Here is a 24,982-nt window from a genome sequence, read left to right on the forward strand (position 1 = left end):
TATATATATATATATATACATATATATATATAAATATTAGAATTTTTTGTTTTTAAGATTTATCTATGCATATATGTACTGAGGTATAGGCCCGAGATGCAGGGGGTGAGAGAGTTGTTCAGAGACAGAATGAGGAACAGAACAGGTGGATTACCTGAAATGCACTGCTGAGGGGAGCATCGGGCAAAAAAGAAGAGGGCTATTGTGTTATGAAAAAGAAATTGAGACATCTGTGTGTGCAGTGGCTGTGGATAGCTTCCCAGTGTTGCTGCGCTTTTAACCCACTGCACCACCAGGGAGGCCCCTGTTATTTATAGTTTTAGTTTGCTTTGGTTCTATTCTGAAAATGATTATAATTATGTAGAAGCAAAAATATTTTGTGATTTGATAATTTCAATAAATATGAACCCATGCTACTAGGTTCAATAAGAAATTCCAGAAGGAATGAAACAAATGTGTTTCTAAAACTGCTAACCTCTATTCATGCAAATAAGAATTACATGAGGTTGATGAATGATGTGGACAATTACATATTCTCGAAATTTTTGTCTGAAACTTCATTGGTATTTCCCAGATTGAAGGAACACCTTCTCTCTCTCTCTCTCTAACCTGAAATAACATTGGTTTTCAACACTGCATATATGATTCAGAGGTATCACCCTTTTCAGATATATGCAATAATACCTCACCTACCACCAAGGCACCCAGAGACCTTCACCACTGTGTGTGACTTTCTGGAATAGGTAAAATACACATTTTTAAACTAAGATACAAAAAATACTTTTTTCCCTACCTGATCCCACCAAAATTATAAAACTGGTAGCAAGTATTATAGTTCTAGTAAAATAGTTACTTATGAAAGATGACCAAGAATTTCACCTCCTTGAAACAAGAGACACAACTGGGAAACACAGTCATAATAACAAAGTTTGACTGGAAGGGAAGTCAGTCAACATCCATGTAAAATACACTGTTACACAGGGCTGAGGAGTTGATACACCCTGAGGTATAGCAACACTTGAGGTAGGATACAGAAGGATACTGTTTGCCTGAAAGGAAACTGAAAGGAAACTGCTTCTGGTGAGTGTCAAGGTGAGGTATGAAGATAAAGATATTTGCTGGATCAGTAGCTGCATTCCAGGTTAGCAGGCAGGCTATCTGTGAATTTGCTCTATCAATAAAACTACATCTGGTACAGTCATTACCATGCTGTGTGTGCAATAATCCACTATCATTCCCTAGGATATATATATTTTTTGCACATGTCAACCAAAAGTAAAAGGAAATTAAAGGGCCTTTTTGTAAGCTTTGGTACCTTAAAGTCAACCTCAGTTCCGTAAAGCCATCTGTTGTATCTGACTCGATGCATATCATTCTTAAATTCAACACTCCAGACACAGTGTAACTACTGTTTCCCAAAGCATCCTGCTACAAGGAGAACAGATTTTTGTTGCTGTTGAAAGCATACACATAACTATTTTGTCAAAAATGTAAGACTTTTGACTAAGAGTTTTTAATTCTGGAGGGACAAAGTGGGGAGAAAAAGAAATTTCTACATCTTTGCTCAAGAAGGTATACTTTAGCAAGCTGCTATATGTCACCACTTAAGAAGAGTTTTCCTTTAATCTGGAAAACAAAACATAAAACAAACTAAATTTTAAAAAATATTTATTTATTTATGCATACAGAACTGGGGTACAGGCCAGAGGTGCAGAGCTGGAGGATTCACCAGAGACAGAGTGGGGGGCAGAACAGGCAGATCGATGAAGTACACTGCTGAGGGGAGCAGTGGGCGGGTCAGGAGAGGTCTGCCGCCGCCATGTGGATCACCTCTGGGGCAGGTGGGGATCGAACTCATGCTGAAGTGGCTTTAGCTTCTTAGTGCTGTGCTTTAACCCACTGCACCACCAGGGAGAGCCCACACAAAATATTTTTAAAAATCAAACTTTCAAAAAAAATGATTCCAATTGAAGTTAAAGCTAATTTGATAACCAGTATTTGTTGTTTCTGTGGTAAGAGATATTTTACATAATAATCTGACAATGAGGATACTGGCAATATATCCTAAGTAATAAACCTAATAAACCTAAATAGTTTAGCACCTCTCTTCTGTAAGATGAGAATCAGAATCTTATGTGGCCAGGCATCATTCAATCAGACGCAAAATTTAGAACAAGAAGGCCAATGGAGGGCAAATTTCATATCTTCTTCAGCTGGGAGTCCAAACTTTCTTTCCCAGAGCTCCCAGTTTTCATGTCTTACAACAATCACTGGGGTGTTCAACAAAGACTTTCAAGTTCTCTGGGTTTGGGATAAATTATACTGCCAGTTTCCAGCTTGTTGATTGCAGATTATGGGTCTTCCTGGTTCCATGATTGTGTGTGCTAATTACTACAGATTCTACAATAAGTATACATATATTAAGTGACATGTATGGTATCTATTTACACGTGTGTATATAAGTATTATACATATGAATATCACTGTGTATGTGTGTGTGTTGTTTCTCTGCAGAATCCAGATTGATATGTTACATTGTGAGCAAGACTTAGTTATCTATTTTTAAAAAGTGACAAGAGGCCCTCCCAGTTACCACAATGGGTGGAGGGCAGCTGCAAGCTAGCAGAAGCCGCCTCAGTGGGAGCATGATCCCCCCCTGTAGGTGACCCACATGGCACGGAAGACCTCTCCTGTCTCGCCTGCTGCCTCCCTCAGCAGTGTACTTCATAGGTCTGCCTGTTCTGTTCCCCACTCGGTCTCTGGTGAATCTTCTTACCACCCCTGCACCTCTGGCCTGTACCCCAGTTCTGTATGAATATAAATAAATAAATCTTTAAAAAATTATTTGGAAGAGACTTTTAAGACTATCTTTGTGACAATATAGATGGACCTGGGGGGTATTTTGCTAAGTGAAATGAGTTAGATGAAGGAAGACAAACACCAGATGATTTCACTCTGCTGGCACAACAATTAGGACACAGTACTGAAAACTGGCCACAGCTGCTTCAGTGCTAAGCTCGTTTCAGTTCAATCCCACCCCCCTGCCCCAGAGGTGACCCTTATGGCGCGACAGACCTCTCCTGACCCACCTGATGCTTCCTTCAGCAGCGTACTTTGTTGATCTACCTGTTCTGCTCCCCACTCTGTCTCTAGTGAATATTATCGTTGCCCCTGCACCCCAGTTCTGTATGCACAAATAAATAAGGCCAAGTAAGTGACCTTAAACTATAAGGCCAAGTAAGTGGTTACCAGAGGGAAAGGAGAAGGTAGATGATTTACTAAAGTAAAAGGAATACATTAATATAGTAAATGATGGAATTAAGACTCTCAGTTGTGATCTTAATGTAGTGTGTACTGATGTTGCCATAAAGATTTACACTTTAAACTTACATGATATTTTAATGTGATGCTACATCACTAAAAAGGAATTTCAAATATTTCCTTGGTTCTGATATGGAATTTAGAGTCTATGGACCACATTTTAGGCAAGAGAGTGGGTGTACTCAAGCAGCTCTTTGGAAGCCCCAATGCCTCAACTGAGTGGATAATTTATGCTGTTTATTTCCAATTAGTCTTTTTATTTTCAGCCTCAGGAAGTTCCTTTTGAGGGAGGAGGCCTCAGTCCCAGACATGCAGCAGGGGGCTTAAAGCTCCAATGATTACAGACAATTGAGGAAGTAGATTTTCAAAGGGATGGAGAACAGAGGGATGAAGGAGATAAGGCTTGAGGGGGATTTATGAAAGGAAGCAAAGAAGATGAGGAAGATCCAACGTGGTAAAGGGAGAAGCAGACATAATGGGGAAGGAGAGGCCTGAGAGTCCCAGTGTGGGGAGATCTTAATTTTCCCCAAGAAGCCACTGAAGTTCCAGATTACCCTTGTACACTAATGCCAGCAAGTAAAGAAGCAGAGGGGGTTAGAGGCGCAGCATCACACAATCTACTTAGACTTGTGAATGGGGGCTTCAGTCAAGCAGGAAATTCCCGGCCTAGAAACAGGATCAAGTCAAGAGAAGAGACAAGCTTCACAGGAAGCCAGGATTAAACAGCCAAGGACAATTATGGAAACAAGAAGAACAGCAAATGTCGGAAAGAGGAAAGTGTGCCAATAGGAACACTGTGTATTGTTGGCAGGAATATAAATTGGTCCAACAATTTTATAAAATAGTATGCAAATTTTTCAAAAAATTAAAAATAAAACTATAACATAGCTCAGCAAAACCACTTCTGGGTATTTATCCAAAGAAAATAAAATCATTCTCGCAAAGACATCTGCACTGCCATGTTTACTGAAGCATTTTTTTGCAATAACTAAGAGATGGAACAACGTGACTGCTAGCAGAGGAAGGAATTTTAAAAAATCCAACTGAAATCAATCTCTGTCTTTCCCTTTCTCTCTCTCTCCCTTCTCATCATGCAGCCAAAAAATAAAGGAAATCCTGTGATTTGTGACAGTATGAATAAACCTTGAGGCCATTATGTTTACAATGTCATAAAAAGGCAACTATTGTGGACATCACTTACATAAAGAATTTAAAATAATTGCAAACTGAACTCATATAGAGAGCAGGTTGGGTCTTTCAGGGACAGAAGGCAGGGTAAAAGAAGTAGGGGTGTTAAAAACTACAAACTCCAACTTGTAAGATAAATCACAAAAAGTCTTGGGATGTGATACATAGCATAGTAACAACAGTTTCCGATGTAATATCTGCCCAAAAGTTGCTAAGAAAAGATACCTTAAAAGTTCTCATTACAAGAATAAAAGTTTAAGATATGTGGGGTAATATATGTGAACTAACCATATTATGATAATCTTTTTGCAATCTTGACATCAAAACATTATGTGGTACATCCAAAACGCATGTGATGTCAATTTTATATCAATAAAATTAATTATCCAGGAAAAATTCCAACATAGTTGTCAGGGGATTCATTCAAAACAAGGTGCTATTAGTGTAACAGGGGGGTCTCTAGGAAAAAGGGAAGTTCCAGGTTCCCTGCCCCACCCAGAAGGAGGGTGGAGCTGAGCAGAGAAAAAGGAGAGAAGAGAAGAGAGAAGGAGAGAATGAAGCAGGATGGAGAACAAGACGGAGACCTAAGGAAGCCATATGGAGCAGCAAGCATGTGATGAAGAAACCGGGCTTGTTTCCTGACCCTGGACTGGCTAAGGCAGATGTGGGTGAGAGACCTGTAGGGAGGTGACTATGGCAGTGTTTATATTGATTTTGATGTTGCTCTTTTTCTCTCAGATTTGTCTGGCCATTTCTGACCCTTTTCCGTGGGTCCCGGCCAGAAAGTGCTTTAGTCTAGTGGCGGCTTTCAGGCCTTGCTTTGGGCCAGTCCCTTTTGGGTTGACTTTTGCCCACGAGGGGTGGGTAACTTCAGGTGTTTGATTTAGAAGTTATACTCTTTGTGTTCCGTATTGTATATTTACTGTATTAAAGTCCCTTTTCATTAAAGTTTTATATATTTTGTCTTGTTGCGGCGGATGGCAGAACCCATTTAGAGCAGGCAGGTTTTGGGGCTTCAGAGGTGCTCCTCTCCCCCTGTCCTCTAACAGAATTGGGGTGCCCTATAACACTAGGACCTCTATCCTAACAGGTACACTTCACAAGATACCTGGGACTGTAAACCCAGTAAGAATAACAGTCTATCCTCCCCATGCTTTAATGGACATTTGTCCAAAGCACTGGACAGGGAGCTTCACTCACCACGGACTACGGGGTATGGACTGAGCCAGAGGGGTTTGGTGCCGAGACGTGGGTGTTCATGCAGCTGAACGGGTTTGCTTGTCAGATTCGAGGGTGCGATGATGGCTGTGACTGAGGTCCAACTGATGGAATCACATACCTATCAAAGACAAAGTCAGACATGAATTTAAAAGATCATAAGCTAACCAGGAATGTATTTCTGTCATAATAAGAATCCAGCGTGGACTGAACTTAACTTCTACGTGCGCCGAGATGACCGGAATCTTCAAAGGGACAAAGAAGGACTACAAAACATGTGGGCCGGGTCTCAGTTGCATCAGGGAGTCACAGTTACAAAAAATGGGACGGGAGTGTTGGTCTAGGGGCCAATTGCCTGGGTCAGCTAACGAGCACTTACCCACACCGGCTCCTACCTCCCCACCAAGATGGCGAGAACTGGATGGGCTTCAGGAGTTGGGGACCTCACCAGCACCCCGCAGCATCGAGTTTTCACAGGCAGCAGCGAAGGAGGTCATCGGAAGATTGCAGAGTAAACGGTGAGAATTTTTTAGTGTCCAGTTTTTATAGGCAATCTGAGCCCCAGTTGAAATCTCAGCAGCTGGGCTGGCCTTCTCAGAGAGCAACGTTCTTGGGTTGGAGGTGATGTGCCAGAAGGGACAGGAGGGAGGCAGAGAGAGGGAGAGGAGAATGAGAAAACAAAACATAAACTGAAAAAAAGAGAGCATCAAACAAAGGCATGTCATGGGACGGTAAATGCTACTTCTCCTTGGCATAGGACATATGAACAATATTCGAGTTTTACCAATATTTACCAATATTCGAGTTGGCTGACTATTGGGACCCCCACATCCGACAGATGGTAGAGGGAACGCAGTAGGAAAGAGCTCTGCTGGGAGATGCAGACGGCAGAAAATACTGAGAGTTTCTGGAAAGCGAGCAACCTCAGAGAGACCAGGCTCACAGGTGGATGCTTGCGCCTGTAAGAAAAGTCTGGAAGAGGCTGGCTGACAACCGCGCCACGGCCGCGCAGCGCCCCCTGCCGGCCTCACCCGTCCGGCTCGGGTCCTGTTGCTTCTCTGCGCAGCTGCAGACCCACCAACTTCCTGCCAGGGCCGCTCCCCGCGTCCCACCGACACTAGGTGGCGCTGTGAGCCGGACACGCAGAGATTTCGGATCGCTGGACCCACCTACACGTGCACGGGGCTGCGGGATCAGGAATCTGCGCTCTGTGGGAAGAGGGATGAACCTGCACTCCCACGGCCCCCACCTGTCCGAGTCCCTGGGAGCCCTCTCTGTCCCCTCCAGTCCTTATTCCCGGTGCCCAGAACACCCCCTGGTGAGGTCCAGGGACCTCACTTGTCCTGGCTGTCTTCCAGACAGGCACACCTCTTGGCTTGGGCTAACGAGCCCAAGTTATAGCTCCGAGACATGGAAAGTCCCCCGGCATCACCCATCCTCAATGAGCTGCCAAGACGACGACACCGGTAGATCAGTTCTCGGTGAGGTGAACACCTTCCTCCAGCTTTGTTGACAGCTGTCTTCTTACTGTGTGCTCATGAGGCTTTCCTCATCATGTACACCTGGGGTTGTGTGTGTGCACCACTTCTCACAGGGACACCCTTCATGAGGGCTCCTTCCCCAAGACCTGCTCTATCCCTAATCACCTCCTAGAGGCCCACCTCCAGACACCATGACATCATGTGAGTAGGGCTTCCACAGGACTGAGGGGGTGTGCGTGTGTGCGGGGCGGTATTCAGCCCCACATAGCATACTCTATCACTTTTGAACTACTTTCTTTTGGTGGAGACCAAAATTATTTCTCTGCTTGTTGGAATGCCTGCCAGACTGTTGTTTCTGAGAGAGCAGTATCTTCATATGCTCTGGACACCTGTGTATCCCCTGATCCCCACAGAGCAGAACAGATGTCATGTGGGTGGCTCAGCATTTCAGTTTGAAAAAATGAATGAAATGCTATACCAACCTCCCTTTCTTTATTCAAATGAACTTCTTAAGTACACAAAATGTGACTTTGTTTTAAGGCAAAGATTACATAGTAGAGACAAAATTGGTGAGTCTTGCCTATGCATTTATCCTTATCTCTTTGCTGACTGCACTCACAGCCCAGGCATGTGGCATGTGACTTCTTTGCACTTTACCAGTATATGTGGCTGTTGCCACAGTTAAGTGTGCTTCTGTTTGGGAGGTCATTTTAAAAAAATATTCAAAAGTGTAGGTTCATTATTTAAAAAGGAAAGTAAAGGATGCTTGTGCAGACACAGGTGGGGAGAAAGAGCTCTCCCAGAAAGCACAGGTTTGTGAAAAGAAAAACCTGCATAGTTGCAGGTAAGGAGTCTTAGGAAGAGACTTTGGAAGTGTTAAGTTTAGGGGAAACCGGAACTGCCCTGGTGGAGCAGGGCTTAGAGTCTCAGCACTATCCAGCTCTGGCTGGCCACTGCTGCAGGAGACCATTTCCCTCCCAAGCAGGGAGCTGACCCACATGGCACAGCAGACCCCTCTAGTTTCACTTGCTGCTCTCCTCAGCTGTGTATTTCAGTAAATCCACTATTCTATTCTGCTCCCCTCTCTGTCTCTGGTGAATCCTATCACCCCCTCAAACCTCTGGTCTAGACCCCAATTCCTGTATGTGTAAATAAATAAAAAAATAAATCCTTATACCTTAAAAAAAAAAAGAGGGCCCTCCCTGGTGGCACAGCATGTTAATGCACAACACTGGGAGGCTAAAGCCACTTCAGCATGAGTTCGATCCCCGCCTGCCCCGGAGGTGACCACATGGCGTGGCAGACCTCTCCTGACCCGCCCACTGCTCCCCTCAGCAGTGTACTTCGTCGATCTGCCTGTTCTGATCCCCACTCTGCCACTGGTGAATCCTCTCACCGCCCCTGCATGTCTGGCCTGTACCCCATTTCTGTATGAATAAATAAATCTTTAAAAAATCATTAAAAAAAAAAAGAAAGCAAGCAAAACCTGCATAGACGTAAGCATACAAGAGAGCTTCCTGGTCAAGAAATTTTGAGGAAATCCCAATCCCCTCACCTCTATGAACCCTCAGAATTAACTACTTAACAATAAGTGATTTCATGACAAATAAAAAGTACATTGTCCTTTTTCTATGAGAGCTTTTTCTTTTTTAATCTGCTAAACAATCTAGGTAGGAAAAATCCAACAATTAATACTCATGGAACTTTCAGTTTGTTTCAATCATGGTTAATTCTTTAGATTTGTTAAAGTAATTAAGTCACACAAGATATATATGAGGTAGTTATTTTTACTGATGCCAGGAAGAGAAAGAAAAATACTTGTATGGAGATAAATGGCATGTCAGGGAGCTGACAGGACACAGGCTTAGTGAATTAACCAGCTGGCTGTAACCTCCTCTCCTCACCATTGCCACATCACCTTGTAATAGGACTGAGAAAGTGGCACTTTATTCTGCCTGCAGAGGACAACTGTTATCCAGAAGCAAATGAGGAGAGTATAAGTTCACTTCATATGTGTTTGTGGGAGTTCCTCTATCTAGACAAGTAAACTGTGAATCCTCTTCCCCTTTGCATACGAAGGAGGCCATACAACACAACTGTACCTAAAAGACACAGGTCCTGTTCTCTAAGGATGGATCCTTTAGGACAAACAAGAACATCTGCAGAAAAGGAGAAGAAATTTGTCCTTGACTTTCTTTTCTCCATTACTACTGACTGCAAAAACTCTGTAGGTGTGGCTATCACCTTGACACCATAAAACGACAGTGTGAGGATGAAGACTTGACCTTTCAGATGGGAAATGAAGACTAGCAGAAAGTTACATCCTTGATGACATGGATGGACCATTCTGAAATGCCATATTTTGTTTACATATTACTTATTTAAATAATTCTGTTTTCCAGAACAGAGAACACTTTTCCCTGAAAGAAGGAGATGCTAAAAGGGTTTATTTCCTATGTTGACATCCTTTGTAAATATCAACTTTCCTACACTTTCACTATAAACACCCTTCAATGCAAATGCTGGAAGCTACTTGTTTTGTTTTCATACTTGGGTTATTTAGCTATTTTCGGTTAACTCTTAGAACAATATGGGTTTGAACTGTGCATGTTCATTTACATATAGGCTTATCAATCTACAAAACATATAGAAAAGGATGAAGACCTTTATGATGATTCATTTATGATTTTATTTTTTAAAGATTTATTTATTTATGCATACAGAACTGAGGTGCAGACCAGAGGTGCAGGGGTGGTGAGGGGATTCACCAGAGACAGAGTGGGGAGCAGAACAGACAGATCTACGAATTACACTGAGGGGAGTGGAGGGTGGACGGGGGAGGTCCAGAGAGGTCTGCTGGGCTATGTGGGTAAACCCCGGGGTCGGGATGGAACTTCCACTGAAGTGACTGGCTTGCTTGCAGTGCTGCACTTTAACCTGCTGTGCCACCAGGGAGGTCCCCTCATTTACTATTTTCTTAATAAAATTTTATTTTCTTTAGCTTATTTTATTTTTGGGACACACACACACACACACACACACACACACCTCTTAGGTCTGTTTAGCTGGAAGCTCATTTATGCTTGATATTTTCTCTTTGTAATTTTCTATCCATAGAAATTCCCATTTATCTATGATGTATTTGAAGTTGAGTTCACTCTCTCCAACTGTAAAACCCCAAAGCAGTGATACCTATGTCTATCACTATAGTTCTGAATAAAGTCTACCTTATCATCATCAAATATATTACTCTTATCATCAGCATGTACTTATCATTCAAAAAGAAAAAAAAATAAAGCAGTTAGCAAAGCAAAAGAGTATATGGTATAATAGAACACTAACACAATCACTCGTACAATCCAACAAACCACTGTGTCTATGTTGGGAGTTCCTCCCATTCCCTTGCCTTCTCTAATATTTTGAAAACGTCTTCCTAAAGCACGAAATAGAGATAAAACCAAATTAGCAACTAAAAAAAAATCATGTCTTTGAGGTTGTATAAACTGTTGTTTCCCACGAGTAAAATATCAGTTAAATTCAGTGCTGGGAATTAACTTGGTTATATCATACATCTGCAAATAAGTCTTTGCTAGAACACAGTCACACCCATTCATCTATATTCAGTCTAAGGTGGTTTTCAGGCCACAACTGCAGGGGTGAATAATTGTATGAGATATGTCAAAAATCTTAAAGTATTTAATTGTTTACTGAAAATATTGCCAACCTCTGAATTATAGCTTTTGGAGAATTTACTTTAAGGAAAAGAAAAATGTCTAGCAGAATTAATAGGTGACTTAGAGGCAGTATTTAAAAAAAAAAAGATTTATGCACTTATTTATGCATACACAAACAGGGGTACAGGCCAGAGGTGTCAGTGCTGAGGATTCCCCAGACAGCGAGGAGTAGAACAGGCAGATTGACTGCAATACACTGCTGAGGGGAGCAACTGGAGAGACAGGAGAGGTCTGCCACAGTGTGAGTCACCTCCCTGGCCAGGCATCAAACTTGTGCTCCAGTGGCTGTGGAGAGTTTCATAGTGCTGCATTTTAACCCTTTATGCCACCAGGGAGGGCCCCTGTTTTTTTTTTTTTTTAACAGCCACTCTGCTCTTTAATTCAATTCACAGAACTGCTGAAAAAGTAGGCATTTCTGTCTAAAAGTAGGAAAAAAAAGTTTGTATAGAAGGTATTTTCTGTTATTCAAGTATATTCATAGGCTGTAATATTACATTGGCAACCACTGATACTTTAAGCCTAGGAAGTAAGAGGTCTATCAAATAGGGTCTGGTTTGCTGGATTTGAGAACTTCCATCAGGCAGTATTAATTTGAAAAACAATTTTTGGATTGAATGATTGCTTCTAAGAGGAGAACAAGGCTATTTAAGTCGGGAAGTTCAGTCCTCATAGACAAACAAGGTCCAGCGGCTGTTTAAAAAAGTTGTGAAATTTCTTCAACTTCGTAGATTTTTAGTTAAAAATGTGAATACTGAGACTGTATGGAAAGTTTCATCGTGAAGCCCCACACAAGTCCTCTATATTAAAGGCATTTTATTGGAAAGAAAGAAAAAATAGAAAACAAAGATTTTTTAAGAGCAATACATAAACAATTAAAGTGGTATCTCATACAGAAATCCAAAGTTCAGTATTATCGAAAAAAATTTAACCTTTTTGGATGAATCTAATAAATCAAAGGTATTAATAATTAAAGTGAATTATAGCAAATTATGGCTTCAAGAAATGTTTAACGATAAAACTGATAAGAGGTTTGTGGAAACAACTCAGCAAGTACTTTTTGGCAAATCAAAACAAACCCTAGGTCTTGTTCTCGGGAAAATAAAATTAACCCGAGGTGAATATAAAATAAAAGAACAGGAACCAAACACATGGCATGAATACTAGAAAAGTAACATTTTCATGAGTGGGCTACTCAAAATTTATTAAAGTCTTTGCGGAGCAAAAGACCGACAATAAAAATCCCAGCGGACGGACCTTAAAGCGAACGGACCGGGAGGAGTGAGAGGAAACGGAAATGGAAAGCCGGCGAGGATAAGGAACTGCACCTTTACCCGCCCCGCCCTGGCCGCGCAGACCCGACGATCGGTCTCCGCGGTCTCGGGCTAGTCCGAAAAGCACGTGACCTTCCCACAGCACATTGCGGGAGAGTCGGCTGCGCCGTCAATGGCGCATTTCCTGCATTTCCTGCTGTCCTAGACCGGAAGTGCTGATGGCTCTGGGTCTAAATCAGCTAGGACCCGCGGATATCTGGTTACCCCACCCCCTCTCCTAGAGCCGCGGAAGCAGCAGATGTGTCTTAGCAGAATTGGAAAATGTTTTAAAGAATAATAGCCTTTCAAGGCTCTTGCCCAACACTCACTTTATGAACGACAGTGTGACTGAGGAGGAAAATGACGTGCATGTAAAACAAACAGTTCTGCAATGATGGATGTGATACAATGCAAAGTTAACTGAACTAGTTTATAATTCAGCCAACTGAACTAGTTTACAATTAAGTATGAAATATATGTATCCATGGCAACAACTGTGCATTTATGTTTGCAGATAAAATCAATCCATCAGCCGAATAGGATTAACACCAAACTTAAACTCTGTCATTATCTGCAGGAAGATGAAAAGTGGATCTGGGCCAAACTTATGTGTCTTTACAGTGAATGATTAAGAATTGCATTTCCTCTCTATAGCAGCGATGCATTGTTTCACTCTTGAAATAAAAAAAATATATCGAATGGTCTCACTTATAGGAGGAATGTAGAGAAAACAAAAAAGGAATCAGGAAAAAAAATCTATAATACAGTAAAAATCAAAATAACCAGGCAGTATAGTTCAGAGGCATTCTGTAGGGAAAGAGGTGAGAGCAGGACCGGGAGAGTGCTGGGGATAGCACGAGGGTATACGGTGATGGTGCAGGGTGAACGGTGGTGGGAATGTCATGGGGAAACCACACATCGTACAAAAATGAAGGATGATATAATGAATGCATTCTAAAAACGGAAATAAATACTTTTAAAACCCTGCTTAAACACACAGTCACTTCTGGTTCCTGACCCTGACCACCTTTTTTTTTTTTTAACTTTGTATTTAGTTTGCGATTGCAAACTGGACCCTGACCTCTCTCTCCCCCTCTCCCCCTCTCCCCCTCTCCCTCTCCCTCCCTCTCTCTCTCTCTCTATCTTTTTTAAACTTTGTATTTAGTTTGCTTTTGCCCTCCCATTTCTCTTGCTGCTAGATGGCGCTGTGGGGCTAGAGGACTGTAATTCCTCCAAACAGGATCGCATGACCCTGTGAAATATGAGATGGGAACTTTAAGGCATGAAAGTAACCTGTGTTTAGAGCTGACCTGCCTCTTTTCAGGAGGAGTGTTCATGGTTTGACTAGGCATCATTCACATGGAAGTGTAACTCGATCAAGGAAAGGTTGTATTTCAAAAGCACTAAATTTTTCTGTGGCAATTTTTTACAGAATCTGACTCAAAACGCCATGATTTTTTTTTCCTTAAAATTTACAAGACTCCCAAATTCTTATTGTAAAGTTATGTCATCTGTGTTCCTAGAAAACAAGTCCCATAATAGCTTGATAAAAGAAATGAAAAGAAAAAAAAAACACAGAATAAAAATCTCTCAAAAATTTATACCAGATGTAGCTATCCATCAATTTTCCATTATCCTGAAAATACTACTTTCCAGGAGATATATCAAATCTTTTAAATTCTACACATGCTCTATACAATCTGCCTGAATACAATCCCTATATCTTCCCTAGCTCTAATATTTATGAACATACATTATGTATTCTTTATGTATTCAGTCATAGGTTGTTTCCTCCAGGAAATCTTTAATAAGCATTTAAGTTCAGAATACATGCCAATATAGCTTGTGAATTTCAACAGGATGCATATTCACTACTACAATGCAGAATCTGATTCTAAACTGCATGATTATTTTCTTAAAAATTCACAAGATTCCCCAATTCTTATTTTATATTTACATGTAAGTCTAATCTGATTTTCATTGCTTCTTCTAATCTCCACTTGATTAACATCTCAAATAAAGAAGAAACTTCATCTTTGTTTTTCATTTACCTTCTCTTCACATAAATTTATGTGCCAAGTGCTTGCCACAACTTTTCTTGTTTTCCAGAATGAATGGGTGAAAATCAATTATCTTCCTATAATCATGAATAAATCACTAGATTTTTGAAGTTAAAACATATTTTAGAATAGCAATAAAAAACATGATAAATTTTAGGGATAAATCTTGAATCAAGAATGCTATATAGGGCCCTCCCTGGTGGAAAAATGGGATAAAGCACAGCATTATGAAGCTAGCTAGCCACAACCGCCTCAGCACAAGTTTGATTCCTAGCCAGGAAGGTGATCCACATGGTGTAGCAGACTTCTCCTATCTAGCCCGCTGCTCCCCTCAGCAGTGTACTTCGTCGATCCCCACTCTGTCTCTGGTGAAGCCTCTCGCTGCCCCTGAACCTCTGGCCTGGACCCCAGTTCTGTATGCACAAATAAATAAATCTTTAAAAAAAAAGATAATTTGAAACTCTCATCCATGTGTTTAAAAGTTTGAGGGTTATATAACAGTGCTGTAGCCAATCTTGCTAGCTAGTGGGGTCTCCGTGAATGCATTCACCTACAAGAGAAGTAATACACTTAACACATGTTACTTAGACTTTTTATAGAAAAACTGAAACAAAAATTTAATTGATGCTTTAACTATAAATGCTTTAAATATAAGTGTAAATAACCTATTTTACAATGAGGATGTGGAAACGCAGATGAAATTGAATGAATTAAGATGGATTTTCTGTCTGAGTTCTAAGTGCCATTCTACTTAAACCCATCCATGCATTGATTCCATTTCAAGTTCTTTTGATCAGTGAGGTCAGAGGAGACATTTCAGACTCAGCTTCTTAGAGCCCAAACACAACAATCTACTGTTGAAGGGCATATGGAAATGAGCTTTCAAGAAGCTTCTCTGTGACTGTCTAGAGTTGAGAACTAGGCACCTCTCTATCCTCTCTGCTTTTCTTTCCCTTATCTTTTAGGTTGGTCTTGTTACTTGGTCATAGCAAGAATGTACATGTTCTGTGTGCTGTTTTGCTTTGTTTCTAACTAATAGTTTACCAAGTTGAATTACTGAACCCAGTCTCTTGCAGCGAAGAGTATATACACTCACCTACAGATAGCAAGATTTTTTAATTAATTAAAAATGTGTAATGTCGCATTATAAACTTTTTTAAAGGGCTATCGGTGTTTTTTAAAGATTTATTTTTGTTTATTTTATGCATACAAGAACTGAGGTATAGGCCAGAGGTGCAGGGGGTGAGAGGATTCTCCAGAGACACAGTGGGGTGAAGAAAAGGGACATTCACTGAAATACACTGTTGAGGGGAACAGCAGGCAAGATCAGAAAGGTCTGCTGCACCCTAGGTGGGCTACCTCCCTGGCCAGAATAAACTCAGGCTGCAGCAGGGATAGCTTGATAGCTTTATACTTATTCCCTAGGCCACCCGGGAGGCCACAGGCAGCATAAATTTTGCTATCTTAACCACCTGAAGTGCATATTTAGGTGCATTCACTCTATTGTGCAATCAAATGCTAAAACTCATTTCAAATTACTAAAATAAAACTCTATAGCCATTAAGCAATTCCATTTTTCTTCCCCACCTCCTTAACCTTTGACAGTTCACCTCACCTTCTTTATGAATTTGACTATTCCAGAAACGTTGTATAAGTGGATTCATATCATATGTATCTTTTGGTGATGGATTTATTTCACTTAGTGTAATGTCTCAACATGGCCATGTAGCATGTGTCTCCACTGTCATCCTTTAAGGCTGTATAATATTTCACCACATGCCTGTACCATATTTATCTATTCAGCTGTTGATGGACATTTCATTGTTGTCACCTTTTGGCTACTACAAATAAGGTTGCTATGAACATGAAGGTACAAACACCTGCAAGGCTCTGCTTTCAATGCTTTTAGGTACATACCTGGAAATGGAATTGTGTAAATATATAATAAAGCTATTTTTAATTTTTTGAGGAACCACCACATTCTTTTCCACAGCAGTGTTACCGCTTTATATTTCCACCAACAGAAAGTAATGATTCCAATGTCTACACATCTTATCAGTGGTTGTTATTTTTTTTTGGATTTTGTTATTTTTTTAATAGCAGACATCTTAATAAATTTGAGGTGATATCTCATTGTGGTATTAATATGCATTTTTCAAATTATAACAAATGTATATAACAAATTATATACACTCAAATCATCCTTGAGTGTACTTATTAACAATTGTACATCTTGGAAGATGAGTCTAGTCAAGAAATAGGATTCTTCTTTTTATTTTTTTAAAGATTTATTTATCTATGTATACAGAACTGGGATACAGGCCAGTTGTGCAGAGGCAGAGGGAGGATTCACCAGAGACAGAGTGGGGAGCTGAACAGGCACTGCTGAGGGGAGCAGCGGGCGGGCGGGCGAGAAAGGAGAGGTCTGCATTGCCAGAGATGGAACTGAGCTAAAGCAGCGGTGGCCAGCTTCTTAGTGCTGTGCTTTAACCCCTTGCGCACCAGGGAGGGCCAAGAGTGCTCATTTTTTTTAAACCAGGTTTTGTTGTTGAATTGTAGAAGTTCTTTCTTTTCTGTATTAACTCCTTATCAGATATATCATTTGTATGTACTTGCTTCCCTTTTATAGGCTGTTTTTTAGTTTATTGATTGTGTTCTCCGTGCCTCCCTGTGGCGTAAGGGTTAAGTTTCAACACTATCATCATTAAGGCTCAGTTCTATCTTCAGCCTGGGAGCTGACCTACTTGGCCAGCAGACCTCTCCTGTCTCACCCACTGTTCCCCTCAGCAGTGTATTTCAGTCTCTCTGCTTGTTCTGCTCCCCACTCTGTCTTTGGAGGATAATCCTTTCACTTTCCACACTTCTGGCCTATATCCCAGCTCTTGTATGCATAAATAAATAAAATTAATGAAGTGTTTAAATTTTGATGTACTCCAATTTATCTATTTTTGCTCTCTGTGCTGCTGGTATGATAAATCACTCTCAATTCAACATTAATTTTTTTCCTGCAAATGTTTTCTTTGGGAAGTTTTGTATGTTTAAAACTTATATTTAGGGCCCTCTCTGGTGGTGCAACAGGTTAGGACACAGCACTACAAGCTGGCTGCAGCCACTTCAGTGTGAGTTTGATTCCTGGCCCCAGAAGTGACCCACATTGCATGAAAACCACTCCTGACCCTCCTGCTGCTCCCCTCAGCAGTGTACTTTCTCACTCTGCCTGTTCTGCTCCCCACTTTGTCTCTGGTGAAGCCTCTCACCACTGCTGCACCTCTGGCTTGAACTCCAGTTCTGCATGCATAAATAAATAAATATTAAAAATAACCCAAAATATATTTAGGTCTCTGCTCTAAGTTGTTTTATTATTTTCCACCTGGTCCATTATACTTCTGCTATGAGTGAAACCATCCGGTATTTTTCTTTCTCTTTCTGGCTTATCTCACTAAGCATGATCTTTTCCAGCTCCAACTCTAAGTTGTTTTATATATGCTATAAAATAAGGTTTGACCCCATCAAAAAATGGGCTAAAAAGACACTTCTCCAAAGAGGAAATGCAGATGGCCAACAAGCATATGAAAAAATGTGCAACATCACTCGTAATAAGGAAGATGCAAATTAAAGCCACTATGAGATACCACCTCACCCCAGTGAGAATGGCACATCTTAGAACAATTAGCAACAACAAATGTTGGTGAGGATGTGAAGAAAAAGGAACTCTCCTGCACTGATGGAGGGAATGCAAACTAGTACAACCACTATGGAAAACTGTTTGGAGGTTCCTCAAACTGCTAAACAAGGAGCTTCCTTATGATCCAGCAATCCACTCCTAGGTATCTACTCAAAAGACACAAAAACACTGATTGAAAAAGATACTTGTACCCCCATGTTTATTGCTGCTTTATTTACAATTGAAAAACATTGAAGCAGCCCAAATCCCCAAAAGTAGATGACTGGATTAGAAAGATGTGGTACATATATACAATGGAATATTACTCAGTAACCAAAAAAGAGAAACACATGTCTTTTGCAGCAACTTGGATGGAGCAGGAAAAGATCATGCTTAGTGAGATAAGCCAGAAAGAGAAAGAAAAATACCGGATGGTTTCACTCATAGCAGGAGTATAATGGACCAGGCGAGAAAATAATAATAATGAACAACTATCTATCAGACATTTTGTGGGGGTGGAATGGGATAAAAAATGGAGGTGGGGAGGGAAGTGCACAGGACTATGGTGATGCCACACAGGTGATTTGGTGATGGGAAACCTGTGGGGATTACAATGGAGATGGAAAAAAATGTACAAAATGATGTAAAAATAAACCGTTATAAAAAAAAATACGGTTTGAAATTTACTCTTTTGCATTTAAGTAGTATTTTTTCAACACTATTTGTTGAAAAGACTGTCCTTTCCCTGTTGAATGATCTTGGCCCACTAGTCAAAAGTCATTTAATCATAGAACCCAAGGTTTATTTTTGAGTTCTCTATTCTATATGTCTGCCTTTATGACTGAACTATACAGTAGCTTTTAATTACAGTAGCTTTATATTAAGTTTTGAAACCAGGAAGTATGAGACCTTCCACTTTGTCCTTTTTCAGGATTGTTTTGACTACTTGAGATATGTTAGATTTCACAAAAATTTTAGAATGCAGTGTTATCTTTGATACTGACAAAGAGTATTACCTTCACCAAACTCTCGTCAAATTCCTGGAAAAATCCTCATCTTTAGGCTATAAAAACTGTAAGTTGTCAGAACAATTGTGTTTGCCCACAATGAACTATCTTAGTTTCTAACAGCTCAATTCTAGGATGACTCCAGGCTGCCAAAAGAATGGTATATTTGTTCTAGCCAATACGGATGATAGTCCCTGGCTCTCCTCCCTTGAACACACACTTAAAAAGAGCTTAAGGTTATGTTCCTTTCTTCTGTCCCTTTGTATTGCATATGCATATCTTTCAACTGGGGCAGTGTCTTTTGCAAAGAACTGAAAGTCATTCTTTTGAAATTAAATTAGGAAGGAAAGGGTCTCTGTCTCCAAGTTTCTGTGTGAGAACAGTATATTATCTTCAAAAAGTCATCAGCTAGAAGACACATCTGGCCTAATCACAGCCACACTGACCAACCCTTACCGGACTCTACTGAGGTCTCCTTCAGTAACTCTCTTTCCCTCATTCTCTGTTTAAGTGCCCAGTCACCTCTGCACAATGAAAGTGGAATTTAGTTCATGCTAAATTCCATGTCACATTGTATACTACTCATTAAAATCTGTCCTCGGCACTATGAGTTGTGCCTGGCTTTGGTGTTCTTGGGCAAAACCACTGTCATCTGTGTTTTGGTTGGTTGCTTCCATCTCCTATTTCACTTCTAAAATCTTGTTATTTCAGAAAACATCTCATGATTGGAATAGGCTCTTTGATTTGGGAGGTGATATTTTGCCATTATGGGCCCTCTCCCATACAAAGGTTTTTCTGAGACTTAAACTATTATCAGGTCAAAGTGAGATACCAATGTAGCTTTCAGTGTGGTGCTCAAAGAATGTGCTGCTAAAAGAAAAGACAGTGAAACTAAGGAGGAGTCAGGGCGGCAGATGTAAGATTTCTTACTACTTACTTTGTGGTGGCAGTGGGTTTTCACACTGAGGATGAAGATTTGTGGTATCTGGCGGCTGGGCTGATCTTCCCATTCTTCGGTTTTCTGTATGACTTGGGGTGAGCTTCTTAGTTTGTAAATGACTCAGACCTCTATCTGCAAAACAGTAATGAGAATCTTTGTATGTTGTTGAGATTTATAGGTGCTAATGCATTTGGATATTTGCACTGTGGTTAGCATATACTGGTATCTATATTGGCAAGCATAATTCTGGGTAAATTTTCATACTACAGGGCTGCTGACTTTGAGAAGTGGTTCTTAGCCAGATCCCCACACCTCTATCCTGTACCCCAGTTCTTGTATGCATAAATAAATAAATTAATCCAAAAAATATTGGCCAATAGCTTAAGACCTAGTGAGTAGCATACCCAGGAAAGCCCCGATTGTCAAGGTTTCCATTACCAGCCTTTGGCTGGTCACATACACGCTCAAGTAAAGCTGGAAACAGCGCTCTGGTATGGCACTGTCTTCTGCTTAGAGTAGCCAAGAACATTTCCTAAATGCAGAAGTGGAGAATATGACAGTCACCACAAACTGGTTCACTCAAGATTCACTTTATTTTATTCATCAACCCATCCACCAAGTCCAGATAAGAAGAGTGATCATGCAAGATCCCAAGCAAACAGGTTTACTGTATACATCGTTATTTCACTGAGACATGGGCCACAGGACTGTGGGAGCAAAGCATTAGACAAAGACAAAGAAACATTTGAACTTGGCCCTCAACCCTTTCATCTTCCTTACTGTAAACTGACAGAAGCTTTTTTTTTAAAGATTTATTTATTTATTCATACAGAACTGGGGTACAGGCCAGAGATGCGGATGGTGAGAGGATTCACCAGAGACAGAGTGGGGAGCAAAACAGGCAGAAGGATGAAGTACACTGCTGAGAGGAGCAGCGGGCGGGTCAGGAGAGGTCTGCCACGCCATGTGGTCACCTCCGGGCAGGCGGGGATCGAACTCATGCGCAAGTGGCTTTTGCTTCTTAGTGCTGTGCTTTAACCCGCTGCGCCACCAGGAAGGGCCCGACAGAAGCTTTTACTTGTTATAACCATCTCTTAACAAACCTGAAGAAAAGGGTTACTTACTAGAAATGAAGGGAATGATGTGTGTAAGTTAGTTGAATTACTCATAGGAATTCAAATCTGCCTTTCTTGTGACTTCTTATGTGTGGATGATAAACTTACCTCACACTATGAATTGAAGAAACTAGTCTTCTCTTTATATGAGCAGAATGAAATTATCATTAAAAAGAGAGAGAGAGAGAGAGAATCTGGGCCCTCCCTGGTGGCACAAAGGGTTAAAGCACAGCACTATGAAGCTAGCCATCCCCGCCCAGGGAGCTGACCCACATGGCATGCAGTATATGTCAGTATATGTGAGTCAATCTGCCAGTTCTGCTCCCCACTCTGTCTCTGGTGAATGCTCTCACTCCCCCCCCCCACCTCTGGCCTGTACCTCAGATCTGTATGCATGAATAAATGTTTAAAAAAAGAGAGAAAAAATCCAGTCAGACTTATCAGTTCTATTTGTTTCACCAGAAACCCTCCAGTTCCCTTTAAATATGGGAAACATCTTGCTTCTGTTCTTTGCTACATCAATGCTGATGTCTAAGTAGTTTACAAGAATATAAAGGATATAGGTTTGGTCTTCACATGCAGTGAAATTGGGATGTATAGTGCCAGACTCTGACAGGGTGGGCATCTTTGACTAAGATCAGCGCTTAATTCCTATATACAGTGTTCGTCCCCAGAGCCCTTGATGATAGTCATACACTTTGGAGTAAAAGTATCCATAAAGCATCAAAGATTTTGCTGTGCTGGCTACTTTCATTTCATAGACTTAGAACATATGATCTCCTCCCCCAACTAATTTTTAAGCCATTTGATCATGGAGTTCCGTACTTGCTTGACTGGCATGTTACTGAGTCTCAGAAAGGAATCTTATGAGAATGCTTCCTCCATAAGAAAATGCATTATTTTCCACACAATCTTTCTGGTTTTGTAACCTTCATGTCACAGCCCCTATCTAAATCTTAATCTGCTTGTTGGAACCCTAAGTTTTTTCTGTCTTCATCTTACTTTTGTGTCTCTTGATGGTTTGAAGTAAGGAAATCTCTGTCCAACTGGGTCGAACAATCTCATCCTCATTCTTCAGGACAGCAGTTTATTCATAAGACAGAGAAGTGTCAAAGGTTTACCTGAAATAATAGATATTGATGAATCAGCTAAATAATAGAAAGCAGATAAATAATTGGCTAAGTCAACCAAAATTATAATATATCAAGTGAAAAGCACAAGAACACTTTTAAATACTTTGATAACTGATTGAAATGAAAAAAAAAAAAGACTAATGCCATTTTTTTGCAAGGTCATATCACTGAAGTATATGCTGTCTACAACAGAAGCATGTGCACACATTATCAGAAACATTTAAAAAAATTCTTTGAAAATTATCTCAGTATTCATTCACCAAAGCACTGAGAAAATAATACATAGCTATGTCATGGGCCATCTCTACATGGGAATGTCATGCAGGTATTTAAAAATGAGATGGAAGAAATCATAGGTTCATGGGGAAAGAGAAAGACAAATATTATGATGAAATTCATACTTCAGGGTAGAGAATGGCTGATCTCTGTATTCAGAGTGAATCTTAGTGCTCTGTCCACATAGATTAATGCTTTTGTCAACATTTCACATAAGAACACATGAAGTCATATAATTAAACACTCACAGCTCTTTTAAAGCATGAAAATCGGCAAATTTTGCTTTATGACCCCTTGAAAATTTGCTGGACCTCTCCTATTCCAGCAGGACGTATATTAGGAAAAAACCCCAGATAACATTAAAACAGGATCTGTGCAACATCTGCATTTCCTTAAAGAAAGTGATATTCCCATTTCATTAGTAGAGTGATGCTTGAAAAGATTAAATTTGAAAAAAAATTCTTTGAATGAGAATGCATTTTTTAAAAATGGGACTACAAGGCACAATACATAATACAAACATAGGAATATAGTTGTAGGTGATATTAAGTTCACTAATAATATTAGAACTTACACATGCATGGGAAGGATATTTGCATGCCAAAACAAAAAGCAAGGACAAATATTACAAGCAAGACCCGAAGTGTAACGTACGGCAAGCGGTGTGATTTCTTTACAAAAGTTCTTTACACAAATTCGCCAGTAGACACAGGACTCGGAGCAGCTGGTTTTGCCTGTGCTGCGGACCCTGCAGAGGCCCCTCAGCGCTGCACCGCCTGGAGGCCCATGGTCGGTGGGCGTGGTCCGGAGCAGGGGGCCCGGCTGACCGGTGTTCTGCGCTTGCGTGGAGGAGCCCCAGGGACGCCCCTCCTGGGGCTCCTGCCACCTCTGGCTGTTGTTGGCACAAAGATTTGAAAGCCCTGGAGGATCCAGAAAGCAGGGAAAGAAAAAGAGGAGACGTGCAATCGAATAAGATTCACTGAGAATTGCTAACAGATTAGAGCAAAAATGTTGGGGCGAAAAGGGGGGGGTGCTTCAGATTCATTTATCAGGACGTTAGAGACATACACGTCAAAAGTGGTGACAAATTGTGTCCTGTTTGGGTACAAAAATCGGCTGGAAAGGTTGGGGGGAGGGAAGTTGGAGAATTTTAAATATGGAATGGGGAGCCTGATTTCAGAGAATGGTCCGTCTCATTTTTGTTAGCAGTGGTCGGGGTATCGTGGTTACAGAGAAAACCCTGATGCTGTGAAAATGCAGCGAGATGTCATGATTGCTTATATACTCAAAGTTTCCTGCTACACATGCAGATACGTGAATTCACTACAGTTAGCAATGTGGATCATTTTCAATCCAGGCAGTTGAATATAGATGTTTAACTGCCGCCACCCTTTTTCTTTCTTTGTCTTAAGAAATCTATTTTCACTATAAATATTAAATGCAAGGAAATGTTACTCGCCAACTTATATACTAAACGCTAATGGTAAATCATTTACAGACGGGTTCCTTCTTTGCTCCGCAGCTGAAGAGCTTTTTCGGCTCCTTTCGCGTTAAGGCCGGTCCCCGCCTCCAACCAGTGGGCACTAGATGGCGCTGTGAGCTGGACATTGAATTTTACCTTCACTGGACCCACCTACACGTGTACGGGGCTGCGGGGGTCAGGAGTCTGCACTCGGTGGGGAGAGGGACAAGCCTGCGCTCCCGCGGCCCCCGCCTGTCCAAGTCCCTGGGAGCCCTCTCTGTCCCCTCCAGTCTTTGTTCCCGGTGCCCAGAACACCCCCTGGTGATGTCCAGGGACCGCACTTGTCCTGGCTGTCTTCCAGACAGGCACACCTCTTGGCTTGGGGTAACTAGCCCAAGTCACAGGACCGAGACAAGGAAAATTCTGCGGCACCACCCATCCTCAGTGGGCTGCCCCCCCCCCTCCTGACTTTGCCCCTCGTGTCTACCTGCCCAGCGGGCCATGCTCTGCCCTTAGGCTCCTCAGGCTCTCAGTGACTGTTACTCGCAGTCCTGAAAGCCCCAGGCCTTCTCACAAGCCCTGGCCTGTGCCAAGGACGCACTGTTTTCTCTTCTCTGGAGGTGACCTCATCACTGCTCCTCTCACTTCAGCACAGCCTCAGAAATGCTGTGGCCTTTCCTGTGCACCCAGGTCTGAACCCTGACACTGAGGCTCCAACTGCTGTTTTCCACACGGTTTAGTTTTCTGAACCCCCACTAGTCTGAAATCTCAGAGAACATGTTAGCGCCATCTGTGACTCCCCAGAAGACCTCTCACAGATAGGAAACAGCCAGCATCAGAGAGGGCTCTCCTTTCATTGGTTCAAAAGCCAGGCAATTTCCACCTCTCACACAGCCTTTACACCTTCCCAATTATCCCCAATTACTGCAACTGCAAATAAGATTTGAATGTGAAGTTGCTCTTCAGCAAGTCCTGCCTCTCAACAGAGAATGCTTCTTCACAGACAGGCTTTCTACCAGAAGAACACCGTGGTATAAATTGTCCCTCTCATTTCCTTCATATTGGATAGTAAA

General features: G+C 41.3%; 1 long non-coding RNA gene across 2 annotated transcripts; it reads right to left on the minus strand.

Moving 5' to 3' along the window:
• Positions 1-5,744: 5,744 nt before the first annotated feature.
• LOC105854373 lies at positions 5,745-23,186 on the minus strand. Of its 2 annotated transcripts, XR_001146047.1 has the most exons (5): positions 23,102-23,186; positions 22,041-22,159; positions 19,921-20,055; positions 6,107-6,336; positions 5,745-5,848 (listed from the first exon to the last, which is right to left on the minus strand). It is a non-coding gene; the product is annotated as an uncharacterized LOC105854373 (long non-coding RNA). The 2 variants fall into 2 exon arrangements; XR_001146048.1 differs by lacking the exons at positions 19,921-20,055; positions 22,041-22,159; positions 23,102-23,186 and adding an exon at positions 6,522-6,677.
• Between the last annotated feature and the right edge of the window lie 1,796 nt (positions 23,187-24,982).

Source organism: Condylura cristata, unplaced genomic scaffold, assembly GCF_000260355.1.
Source record: "Condylura cristata isolate star-nosed mole 26May11 unplaced genomic scaffold, ConCri1.0 scaffold00035, whole genome shotgun sequence".
NCBI lineage: Eukaryota > Metazoa > Chordata > Mammalia > Eulipotyphla > Talpidae > Condylura > Condylura cristata.